Raw genomic sequence first — 11,000 nt, 5'->3', positions numbered from 1 at the left:
ACTTGTTACACTTTCAAAGTTTTATGTATATTGTTTTAAGTTTTAGTATTTTATTTGAAAATAATTATGTAATTTAATTATTAACAATTAAATGTTTTAATATTTTATTTAAAATTTGCATTAGATACAAATTTACAAAAATATCCACTTTTGTATTGAACAATTTATATGTAATTGCAGACTATTTGAGATCAGTATACACATTTAATGATATTATTTATAAATTATTATTATTCATTTTGGCATCTAATAAATATTTCTGTTTCTAATATTTCTGTTTCATTTCACATGTTAGAAAAGAACAGTTCAGCATCACTGACTTGTGAATATATCATACTATTATAGTAAAAGTGAATTAATCTAGCATTTGCATTTGATATATAATTCCTTTTTCTCTTGAAGCCTCCTAATTTCTTTCATTTGTAATACATCTGTAATAATAACATTTACTAAAAAAACATGCAAAGGCCAGTAAGTGTGATACTCTTACACTTTCAAATTTTTTGTGAAACTTTCTATTTGATTTTTCTAAGGGAAAACAATGATAATCTGTATTTGTTTCCACAATGTGTTCATTTGTTCAAAAAAAAACAAATTGGATCAAATTCCATTATTTAAATACATTTGCAGCATTATGGATAGTGTCTCTATCCTGACTCTGTCATGACTTAATGTTTCCAATAGACTACTTACTCCCTTTCACGGGTGGTTGGACTATGTTTCTAGGACTAGGAATATTTTCTTATGTGTGTTTCGTGTGTATGCATGTGCGTTTGGTTGCTACTTTTGTGTTTGCGGCTACTGCCGTGTCAATGTTTCAATGTAATTCCAGAAAATTCCATGATCAATTTGTACTGTTTATATGGGTTTTGATGATCTTAATATCGTTGGAGATTTTCAGCACTGCATAGACATGAGTGGCAATATGACTTGTAATGTGTTTGACCTTGATAATCTAAAACCATTAAATTATATATATAATTATTCACTGTTAGATTTAAACATTAGAAGCTTAAATAAGCATCATACTGATTTAGCCTCCCTATTATCTAATTTAAGATGTCATTTTGATGTTATTGGATGTAGTGAAACTTGGCTCAATGACTTAATGCAGATTTACTTAACCTCGAGGGGTACAATCTACACATTAAGAACAGACCAAATAGAACCGGTGGAGGGGTCTGCCTTTATGTTAAGAGCAGTCTTCAAGTCAATATCTGTGATTATTATTTAGAGGATGACCATTGTGAGTCTCTATTCATCGAGATTAACAATTCTGACAAAACATTTATTGTAGGTGTTATTTATCGTCCACCAGATTCAGCTCTCAACATATTTTGCAGTAAATTGGAAGATCAATTACATAAATTGAATAAGCAAAAAAAAGAGTGCATACTTCTAGGTGATTATAATATTGATATCTCAAAGGAAGACTGGGCAAAACATGAACACATTGCATTCCTCCTCTTTTTTCCCCACCATTAATAGATTCACTAGAGTTATGTCAACGGGTGAACAACCCAGGAACCAAAAAATTGTTGACTCGTTTCTAGGGGAAAGAAATGCCGGTGTAACACCGGGCCGGCTCTGGGTTTACCTGTCATGGCCGCCGACCATAATGAGCGCCAGCTGAAGCCAATGATTAGCGCTTCATTGAACCACATGCCTGGGAGAAAGGAGTATAAAGAGAGAGACTTGAAGCACAGAAGGGGTGTGAAGAAATGCTCTGGCAATAGGAAAGCTCTACAGGAGGGCTCTAGTGGATTGTAGCAGCGGTAGTGAGCGGTGACAAGTGCAGAAAGCAGAGGTTTAAGACCTGATCGGTGTTCTATGTCGAGTCCCCCGCGACATGCTCATTAAGTGAGTCTTTTTAAAGAAACCACGAACAGCAACGCAACGAAGTAAGTGAGAACTTCACAGAGGAAGAAGGAGAGTGACTGGCAGAAAAGAGAGTGGAAACCTGCTGCAGGATTCACGTGATTCACCGAGGGAAAGTTAAGTGCACCCCTTTTATGATTCACCTTTTGGAGAAAGACACATGTGAAGATTGCCATCACCAGTGTACGACTAACCTGTGTTTGTGGGCAGTGTGGGTTATCCTGTTGACAGTAACAGTAGCGGCTGGGAAGATCGCTGAATCCATGTTCATCTTCTGAGTCCACTATTCTTTGGTTCATCTATCCTATGAAGAAAAGAGAAACGAGTTGATTAATCGCTGTGAAGATAGAGTGAGTTTGCAGTGTCTGAAAGAGTGAACTAAACACGTGTGGAGATTTACAAGAGTGATTTATGCACGAGTGCGGTGAGATCAAACAACTGTGTTTCTCTGAGTTTCTGACGGATGAAATTGACCCATAACTTTGAAGATTCTTTTGAATTGATCTGTCCCCTCAGCTGTGTCCAGGTCTCTGGGATTGTGTGTGTGGTGCAGAGGAGCCACTGCCTGTCCCACGAGCTTATGCAATGAGTCTGCTGACGAGAGAAGTCACTGTCTGTCCCACGAGCTTATTCAACGAGTCTGACGACGAGAAGAGCCACTGCCTGTCCCACGAGCTTATGCAACGAGTCTGACGACGAGAGGAGCCACTGCCTGTCCCACGAGTTTATGCAACGAGTCTGGCGACGAGGGAAGCCACTGTCTGTCCCACAAGCTTATGCAACGAGTCTGACGACGAGAGGAGCCACTGCCTGTTCCACGAGCTTATTCAACGAGTCTGCTGACGAGAGAAGTCACTGTCTGTCCCACGAGCTTATTCAACGAGTCTGACGACGAGAAGAGCCATTACCCGTCCCATGAGCCACCAGTAGAGGGATATACTTACTTGGAAGAACGGAAGAGTACCTACCAGCACTCCCCTCCCCGTATCGCACCACAGCCACGAACGTCCCTGCCCCTGCTTTTATCCCTTTTTAATTTTAATAAAAACTTACCTTGGTTGTCTGCCTCTGGTGTCTGCTCCTCCGGAGTGTGATAAATAACCCTTGGCCTTAAAATCGGTGACAGTTACACCGACATCTAAAACAATTATTGATAATATTGTGACTAATATTCAAAATGTTAAGTTGGAGACAGGAGTCGTGCAGTCGGATATCACAGATTATTTTCCCATTGTAATATTTTTTGGCTCTGGTAAATTATTCTCTCCTTCACTTTCTCAATAGGAGACATAAATCGAGTGTTCTACCTGACATTGGTGATGCCAAAGCTGATCTAGCACAGACTTTTAATAATCGTTTCGCTTCAATAGTTGCAAATCTGTCTAAAAAGATAAGCCAACCCCAGGGTGTCACCTTCAAGCATTTTCTCTCTGGTAGCTACACTCATTTATTTTTTATGATGCCAACCGATGGTAATGGGCTCGCCCTGCCGGCCCCGCCTCTCAAGCTTCGGGAGCCTTTTCCAGTGGCGGTTTCCAGCCCAGAGGCTTTAGCTTTAAATTTCCCTAAGAACTTTTTTGGGGGGGGCAGTAGGTACCCTAAGAGGGCCATGGAGGCGGCACCTACATGGACCTTTGCACGACCACCTTCGCCTGAGCTTTCCATGTCACTGGTCCTGTCCAGCCCTGTGCTCCCTACGTCTTGGTCCCCTGTTAATTGTACTCTGCCCCGGTTCTGTGTTACGTGTGCTCCGTCCTGTTCTCCTGTCACTTATGCTCCAGCCTGTCTTCCTGCCAAGCATGCTCCGCCCTGGCTACTTGCAGAGCGTGCCTCCCCATGGTCTCATGCCTTGCTCTGGTCTCCTGGCCTCCTGCCTCTCCACGGGCCTGGCCCTCCACCCCATCCCCCGTCGACCTCCCTCCAGAGGGGGGGTTATGTGACGATCTGCGGCTGGAGTGGGGCACTTGAGCCTCTGTGGGGCACTTCTTCCTAGTTTATTGTTTCCATTATGTTTTACCCTGGACTGATTATGGTTTATTTTATGCACCTGTGTTTGATTATCTTGTTTAGCGCACCTCTCTGAAGCCTGAGTGGCCGTTTGTACCTTTGCTCAGCATTGTAAGTGTCTTACTGCATCCTAAGCGTTTTCTTAGTTCCTTAGTGTTTTCTAGTTTCACGGTTCCTGGACTTCCTAACTGTATCTGGTCTTCCCGTTTGCCTTATCCCTGCATTGTATGATTGCTGATCTGGACTGCTTACCTGGTTTTGACTTCTGCCTGTTTCCCTGTAACTGTCTCTGGATTCTCCTCATAATAAAGCCTGCGTTTGGATCACCTCTGTCCTTGTTCCATGTGCAGGTTCATGACAGTTGAGAACCACTGCCTTATATGGCCTGATTTTTAGCCCTCAAGCTCTAAACCCTTTGGTTTATGTCTTTTTTCCCCTCATTTCTACTTTTTCACACGAACTTGTTGAACTTTCTTGAATTCACTCGTGTACATAGGGATTAAAGGCATTGTTATGTCGTATGTAATACAGGATAAGGAAAGAAGAGGACAGGGTCGGCTTTACTGAGACTCATGCTTTATTAGCCGCATTTCCACTGCCGGGCCAAGGCCGAGCCGTGCTAGTGCGTGCCAGGGCCAGTCGCGTTTCCACTGTCACTCCCGGTGCTTGAGCGGGGCTTACTTGGGGCCAACGGCCAGGATTTCTGGCCCGTCGAATACCTTGGGCCAAAGCAGGCCAGCTCGGGCTAGAGGCGTGGTCAAGGTAAAAGGCGGAGTTTGTTAGGGAAAGGTATGGTCTGCGGCAAGATGCACATTTCACCTTTTTTATTTCGCGCAAAATTATCGCTGCTCGAAATGGAGAATCGCCTGTACTAGTCTGTCGACTGTACTGGATACCAAAGCTATTCTGAGCATTTGGGCAGAAGAAAGAGTACAAAGTCAATTTGACGGCGTGTGCAGAAACGAGGATGTTATCAAGTACAGCATTTATAAATATTTGCTAACCCATTTATTAATACATTACACTCCAATGTTTTAATTGTTACAATCAGTTAACGCACTCTGAACAAACTAACAAACCAACAGCTGATTTTTTTGAAAATCTAGCGTTAACAAAGATAAACAAATACAGTAACAAATGTATTGCTAATGTTTCGTTCATGTTAACCCATACATTAGATACTTTACTTTCTTGCAAAGTGGCACTGTAAACATTACTTCCCTAATTATGCGAAATGTAAATGCATATGTTCATAATCATGGGTATAAATAGATGTATTAAACAAATAATACAATGACAGTTTAACATTAACACCTAACTTTATTTTTATTAATATAGCAAGCAAGATATGATAAGCTAGCAAAATATTTGTGTCTTTTCATCAGATAGTAAAGTTACTGAAAAGCTCATAAAAACAACTCCGTGGAATCTGATTTGAAGTTATGCTCACATCGACTACAAGATACGAATTAACTATACTGTAAAATAAAATATTTACCGTTTCCATCCATTGCTGGTAACTCTGCATTCGCTGTAACTGAATCGAACCAACGTCGTTGGATCGCTCTCTTTCTTGCAGCCAACATAAGCTTTCGGCGTTGTTGCCGCTGAACCTCCATCTTCTTATCTTGGCTTTGCTGCCTCATCTTCCACCAAGCAAATACCAAAAAGAGCAAACAAACAGACGCTTCGGTCCTCTTCATCTCGATGGTCGTGTGATTTTAGCAAGCTAGTGTGTCCTGCCTGAATGAACTTCATAATTCCCACTGAAATGGGTGGGGTTGTATGACGTTCGATCCAGGAAGGCGTGTTAAGGGCGGGGTTTATGGCAGCGAGCCGAGCCGGGCCACTGGCCTCGGGCCTCAAGCACCGGGCTTGCGTTTCCACTGCCGGGCCAGTGGCCCGGCTCGGCTCGCTGTTAGCCCTGGCCCAGCCCTGGCCCGACAGTGGAAACGCGGCTATTCACTTTCAGATGGTCAAAACAAAAGTTACGCTTATGGCGCTTCAATAAACTGAGTCCAAATACAATGATGCAGCTCTCCAGCGCTTTCGGCGCATACACAGGCACGAGTCCTCCGTCCATCTCTCTCTGATCAGCTCCCTGTTTCCCAGGCTTATATCCGGTCTCTCCACGCTAATTGCTGCAACAAGACACAGGTGCTTGTCATTACTTACTCATCGCTCGTCTCCAGACTTTAGCTGTGTCCCAATTCAGGGGCTGCATCCTTTGAATGTCGCGTCCTTCGAAGTGTGCGGCTGACGCGGTCTTCAAAGGACACACCGAGACTCGTTTAAGGGGAAAGTATAGCCGATTGCATCACGGCAGCGCGACAAATGCTGTCCCAATTTGAATTTCCTTCGAATGCTCCTGCAAATGCGTCCTTCTTTTCCCGTGAATGCAGGATACATCAGAAGGATCCTTCACAGCACGGCCTACCCCAAAATTCATTGTGCGACAGAGACGAAATTGCCAGATTACACTTTTAAATGTAGCATAAGTATTGGATTTCAGTTTAATTGAGTAATCTGATGTATCTAATGATACAAATATAGAAAAATATATAATAAAGGTTAAAGTGTTGACTTATTACCAGCGTGTGATTTTATATAGGCTGGTTTATACTCTTTAGACTTTATTATGTAGCCTACATAAATGACCATGGAGAACATTTTTAGATTTTGTTTTTAGGCAGTTATAATTTTAACAAGTCCAGTACTGATGTTACTGCCGCTCGTCACAACGGCTGTCACCAGTTGCTAAGCGACAAAAACCAGACCATCCCATTGGACAACTCCAGGGACACAGTTAGCAACAATTTGTTAATGTAACAATATATTTGTTTGTGTCATTTTCCAAATAAGCCAGTGGTGGAATGTAACAAAATAAATTTACTCTGTATTTAAGTTACAATTTTAAGTACTTTTATTGTTGTTCAACTCCACTTCATCTCAGAAGCAAATATTATACTTTTTCTGAAAAACAGACTTTTTACACATGGATATTAGATTTTGATATTAGATATTGTTTAAAAATATATGAACAGTATATAATAGAAACACTAAAAATATGTCTTCTAGTTCAGGGATTGGCAATGTTCAGTCCTGGTGTTGCGTTGCAGCAAGGATGAATCGGAGAGTGAATTCAAACGCAAGCACTTTAACAGACAAGCTAAACAAGATAACAAGGGGGTGTGGCTAATCAGAAACACATGGGGAGACTAATCAACATGATGGGGAACAGCTGAACATGAAAGGACAGGGGAACACATGACAGACAAGAACAAGATACAAAACCCACACGTGACATAGCAGCGCCCCCCCCCCCCCTCCCGACGCCCCTCAAAACAAAAACACTAAAGTTCAGGAGGGTGGTGAAGTGGAGGCGGTTGTGGGGGAGGGATGGAGGGCCAGGTTCGTGCAGGGGAACGACCTGGGTCGTGGAGTGTGGGCGAAGCTGGACCGTGGGCGGAGCTGGCTGTGCAGGCGGCCATGAAGGAACAGGCGACCAGGACGGAGACGACCACTCGGGCGGCCAGGGCGGAGACAACCCCTTGGGCGGCCAGGGCAGTGAAGAACCCTCGGGCAGCCAGGGCGGAGAAGACCCCTCGGGCGGCCAGGGCGGCGAAGACCCCTCGGGCGGCCACGGCGGCGAAGACCCCTCGGGCGGCCACGGCGGCGAAGACCCCCGGGCGGCCACGGCGGTGAAGACCCCCGGGCGGCCACGGCGGTGAAGACCCCCGGGCGGCCACGGCGGTGAAGACCCCCGGGTGGCCACGGCGGTGAAGACCCTTCGGGCGGCCACGGCGGTGAAGACACCGGCTCAGGAACAGCAGACACCGGCTCAGGAACAGCAGACACCGGCTCAGGAACTGCAGACACCGGCTCAGGAACAGCAGACACCGGCTCAGGAACAACAGACACCTGCTCAGGAACAGACAACACACACTCTGTTTGTCCTGGGCCTGTAACAAATTCTCCATAGAGAGCCAACCAAAGTGTGGAGTTTTGTTGTCAGGTCCAGATCTCAGGTCCAGCACACACTGAATTTCGTTTCGAACTGAGACGATTTAGTGTCGTTGCTTGTCCTAAATGTCCTACCATAGGATTACAGTGAGCCACCTGGAAAATAATTTCCTGGCGGCTTTTTGGTACTAATAATGGGGTTGTATCTTGTTTTATCCTAGTATCTTGGGTAATGTAGGGTGGTTTTTGCAATGTTATATGTAAAGTGAAGGCAGAGGAATGCAGGAGGACACAAGCATTTAAGTGCAGCTTTTAATAGACAAAATAAGAACAAGGAACCAGGATATTAGGTATAACAAGTGACCAAGAATAAGGGAAACACAGGGGTTCTATACACAGACAGGGCTAAAAAGGGAAAGAGGCACATCTGGGGAGAAAATCAAAGAGAAACAATCTAAAATGGAACTAAAAATCTATAAAACCTGCAAAGGAAACAGAGAACCTACAACCTAACAGTCCACAATATCACAACACAGAATATATAGCATATATTTTTTTTATATATGTTTAAAGAACTTAAACATAAACAACCCCCATGGTTAAGGAACAGGTTCCAAATGCTTCAAAAGGGAACAGAGTCTAGGAGGGTGGTGGGGTGGAGGCGGACCGGAGGAGGGACGTTCAGGGATGGCCTCTCTGGCTGTAATGGAGCTGAATGGCAGTTGCAGCGTGTGCACGACCCAGACCAGAGTCCTTCATGCGGGCGGGTACCCGATGGGTAAACCGCTAATATTTGATGTAATAGGTGGAATAATATTTACATTACAGGTTGGTAGTCAATAGGCACGGGCGGACTGTGGGTCCAGTAGCCAAGACTATTTCGACTCAGTTTGCCCACTGATAGGCAGCTGTTTTAAAACAGTCCTGTGCTTATTTGTGTTCAAGCTCTGAAGGTTTACCAAACACGACCAGAGCAGGACTCTGGCCCAGACACAGAGGGGAAGGTCCTCCGAGACCACCAGACTTGGACGGCCGTTTTGGTCAATGGTAAGACCAGCTTCATGGTTATTGAAGCTTGGGGCATATAGGTAAAAAAATGGCACAGGAAAAAAAGAGACAAACTTAAGCTCCACAACACAACATGGGATGTATAACAATACAGTGCATGTTGAAGGATCGTTGAAATAACCATAAACTCTGTATCTTCATTATGTTAGCTAGAGAAACAATATATAAACTGTTATGTTTTAAACTATTTCGTTTTTAAGGTTATAAATATGCGCATGTAACAAATTTGAGATAGATGTACAATTAGCTGTAGTCAGAATGCATGTGGTATACTGTATTACCTGAGTGGTAGGGAATGAAAGGCATAAAATGAGAGAAAGTGTAGCCTTAGAAATGCCATATGGAAAAGAAACAGATGCCATTGAGGAATAGAATCTAGCCTAATGGCATTCCAGTTGTCTGCTCTATTTTATTTTGACTCTAGTTTGTGCACTAATCTAGCTTTTGACTCTTATGACGTAGTGTAAATAAAAGAAAGGTGATTGCATGATTGTGTCTTAGTACTCCATGTCTATTCCCTAAACACAAGCAAATCTAAATGTAGCTCAGATGTCAACAAGTACGCAGATCCACAGGAGTTTTACTCTGTCAAAATCTATATAAATGTTTGTTCACAGTTCATTTATTACACTCGATGACCAGGGCTCAAGAATAGAGTCTTACTGTCAGTAAGTAATAAAGCAAGGTGATATTTTTAACTGATTTCATGACCTTCATGCACTGTATGCAAACTGAAATATACTTTTTATGGCTACATAAATATTTGAAACTTATTAATAATTCATATTATAAATATTGAGAATATATGTCGCAATGAAATCTCTAAATAACTACAATTGGGGCAGTTTAATTCATTATGGTAAATTAATCATAACTTAACATTGCATAAATGTCCAATCATTCACAAATTTGTTTCCACTTTATTTGTATCTGCATAAATACAAGAATGAAATTATGTTAACTGAAATCATAAGTTTTTTTATTGCTACATAAATATTTGAAGCTTATTGATAATGTATATTATCAACGTTAATTATTTATTTCTCAAGGATGAATCATGGTATGTCTCAAATAGGCTGTGTTTTTGTTTGTCTTTTCTGTCTAATTTTCTCCCAGATGTGCGCACAATGGCCAGTCAGAATGCCAGTGGCAATCAGCTGATACAATTGGTCAACGTTGACCCCGTCCGGAGAAACATTTCACTGGCACTGACCCAGATATTCGTGTGGCCCTTCATCTACCTCATCTTCCTTATGCTCTTAATATTCTCCAAGAAAGAGACTTTCAGAACAGAGACACGCTATATATTGTTTGGTCACTCTCTCCTGGTAGACCTAATATTTCTTTGTTTGACAGATTTTGTTGTGCTCTTATCACACAACTTTGTTTTAATACCACTGCATTTCTGTATCCCCATCTGCATGTTGATGGTTGTGCTCACAGCATGTGCACCACTGACTATTACAGCCATGTGCATGGAGCGCTATGTGGCCATTTGCATGCCTCTCCGACATGATGCGATCTCCACCTCTAGAAGAGCCATAATGGTGATTTTACTGATTTGGATCCTGAGCTCCATAATCCCCTTTGTTGATATGTTCATTCTTGTCAGCACTGCCTCTCGTGAATACTTGTCTCAACTCACACACTGTCACTATGAGATTATGATTCCGGAAAAGATTCGTCTTTTTGCTAGGAGTTTGTTGTACATTGTGGGGCTTGTGGTTATTTTGATCATTGAAGTCTTTTGTTATGTAATGATATACCTTGCTGCACGTGCAGCATCTGGTGACAATAAGAAGTCAGCATCAAAAGGGCAGCGCACTATTTCCCTGCACATAATTCAGCTGTTTTTATGTACTGCCGAGTTGATGTGCCCTTACATTGAGAGTGTAGTTATGCAGTATGACATTCAATCATATCTGACTGTCCGATTTATAAATTTCCTGACATTTAGTGTCACTTCTAGAGCGGTAAGTCCTCTTGTCTATGGGTTTAGAGATGAGAAATTCTATGCAGCAATGGCTTACTATTTCAGATGCAAAAACAACACCATCTCATCTGACACAATTAAACAATCATGA

General features: G+C 42.6%; 1 pseudogene across 1 annotated transcript; it reads left to right on the top strand.

Annotated features, from left to right (window-relative positions):
* Positions 1-8,751: 8,751 nt before the first annotated feature.
* On the top strand, positions 8,752-11,000 carry LOC143715669 (odorant receptor 131-2 pseudogene; annotated as a pseudogene). Its single transcript, XR_013195853.1, has 2 exons — positions 8,752-8,895; positions 10,033-11,000. The product of XR_013195853.1 is annotated as an odorant receptor 131-2 pseudogene (transcript).

Source organism: Siphateles boraxobius, unplaced genomic scaffold (genome assembly GCF_051911475.1).
Source record: "Siphateles boraxobius isolate OS27281-9 unplaced genomic scaffold, OSU_SipBor_1 6, whole genome shotgun sequence".
Classification (NCBI taxonomy): Eukaryota; Metazoa; Chordata; class Actinopteri; order Cypriniformes; family Leuciscidae; genus Siphateles; species Siphateles boraxobius.
This window is presented reverse-complemented; position numbering and strand designations above follow the sequence as displayed.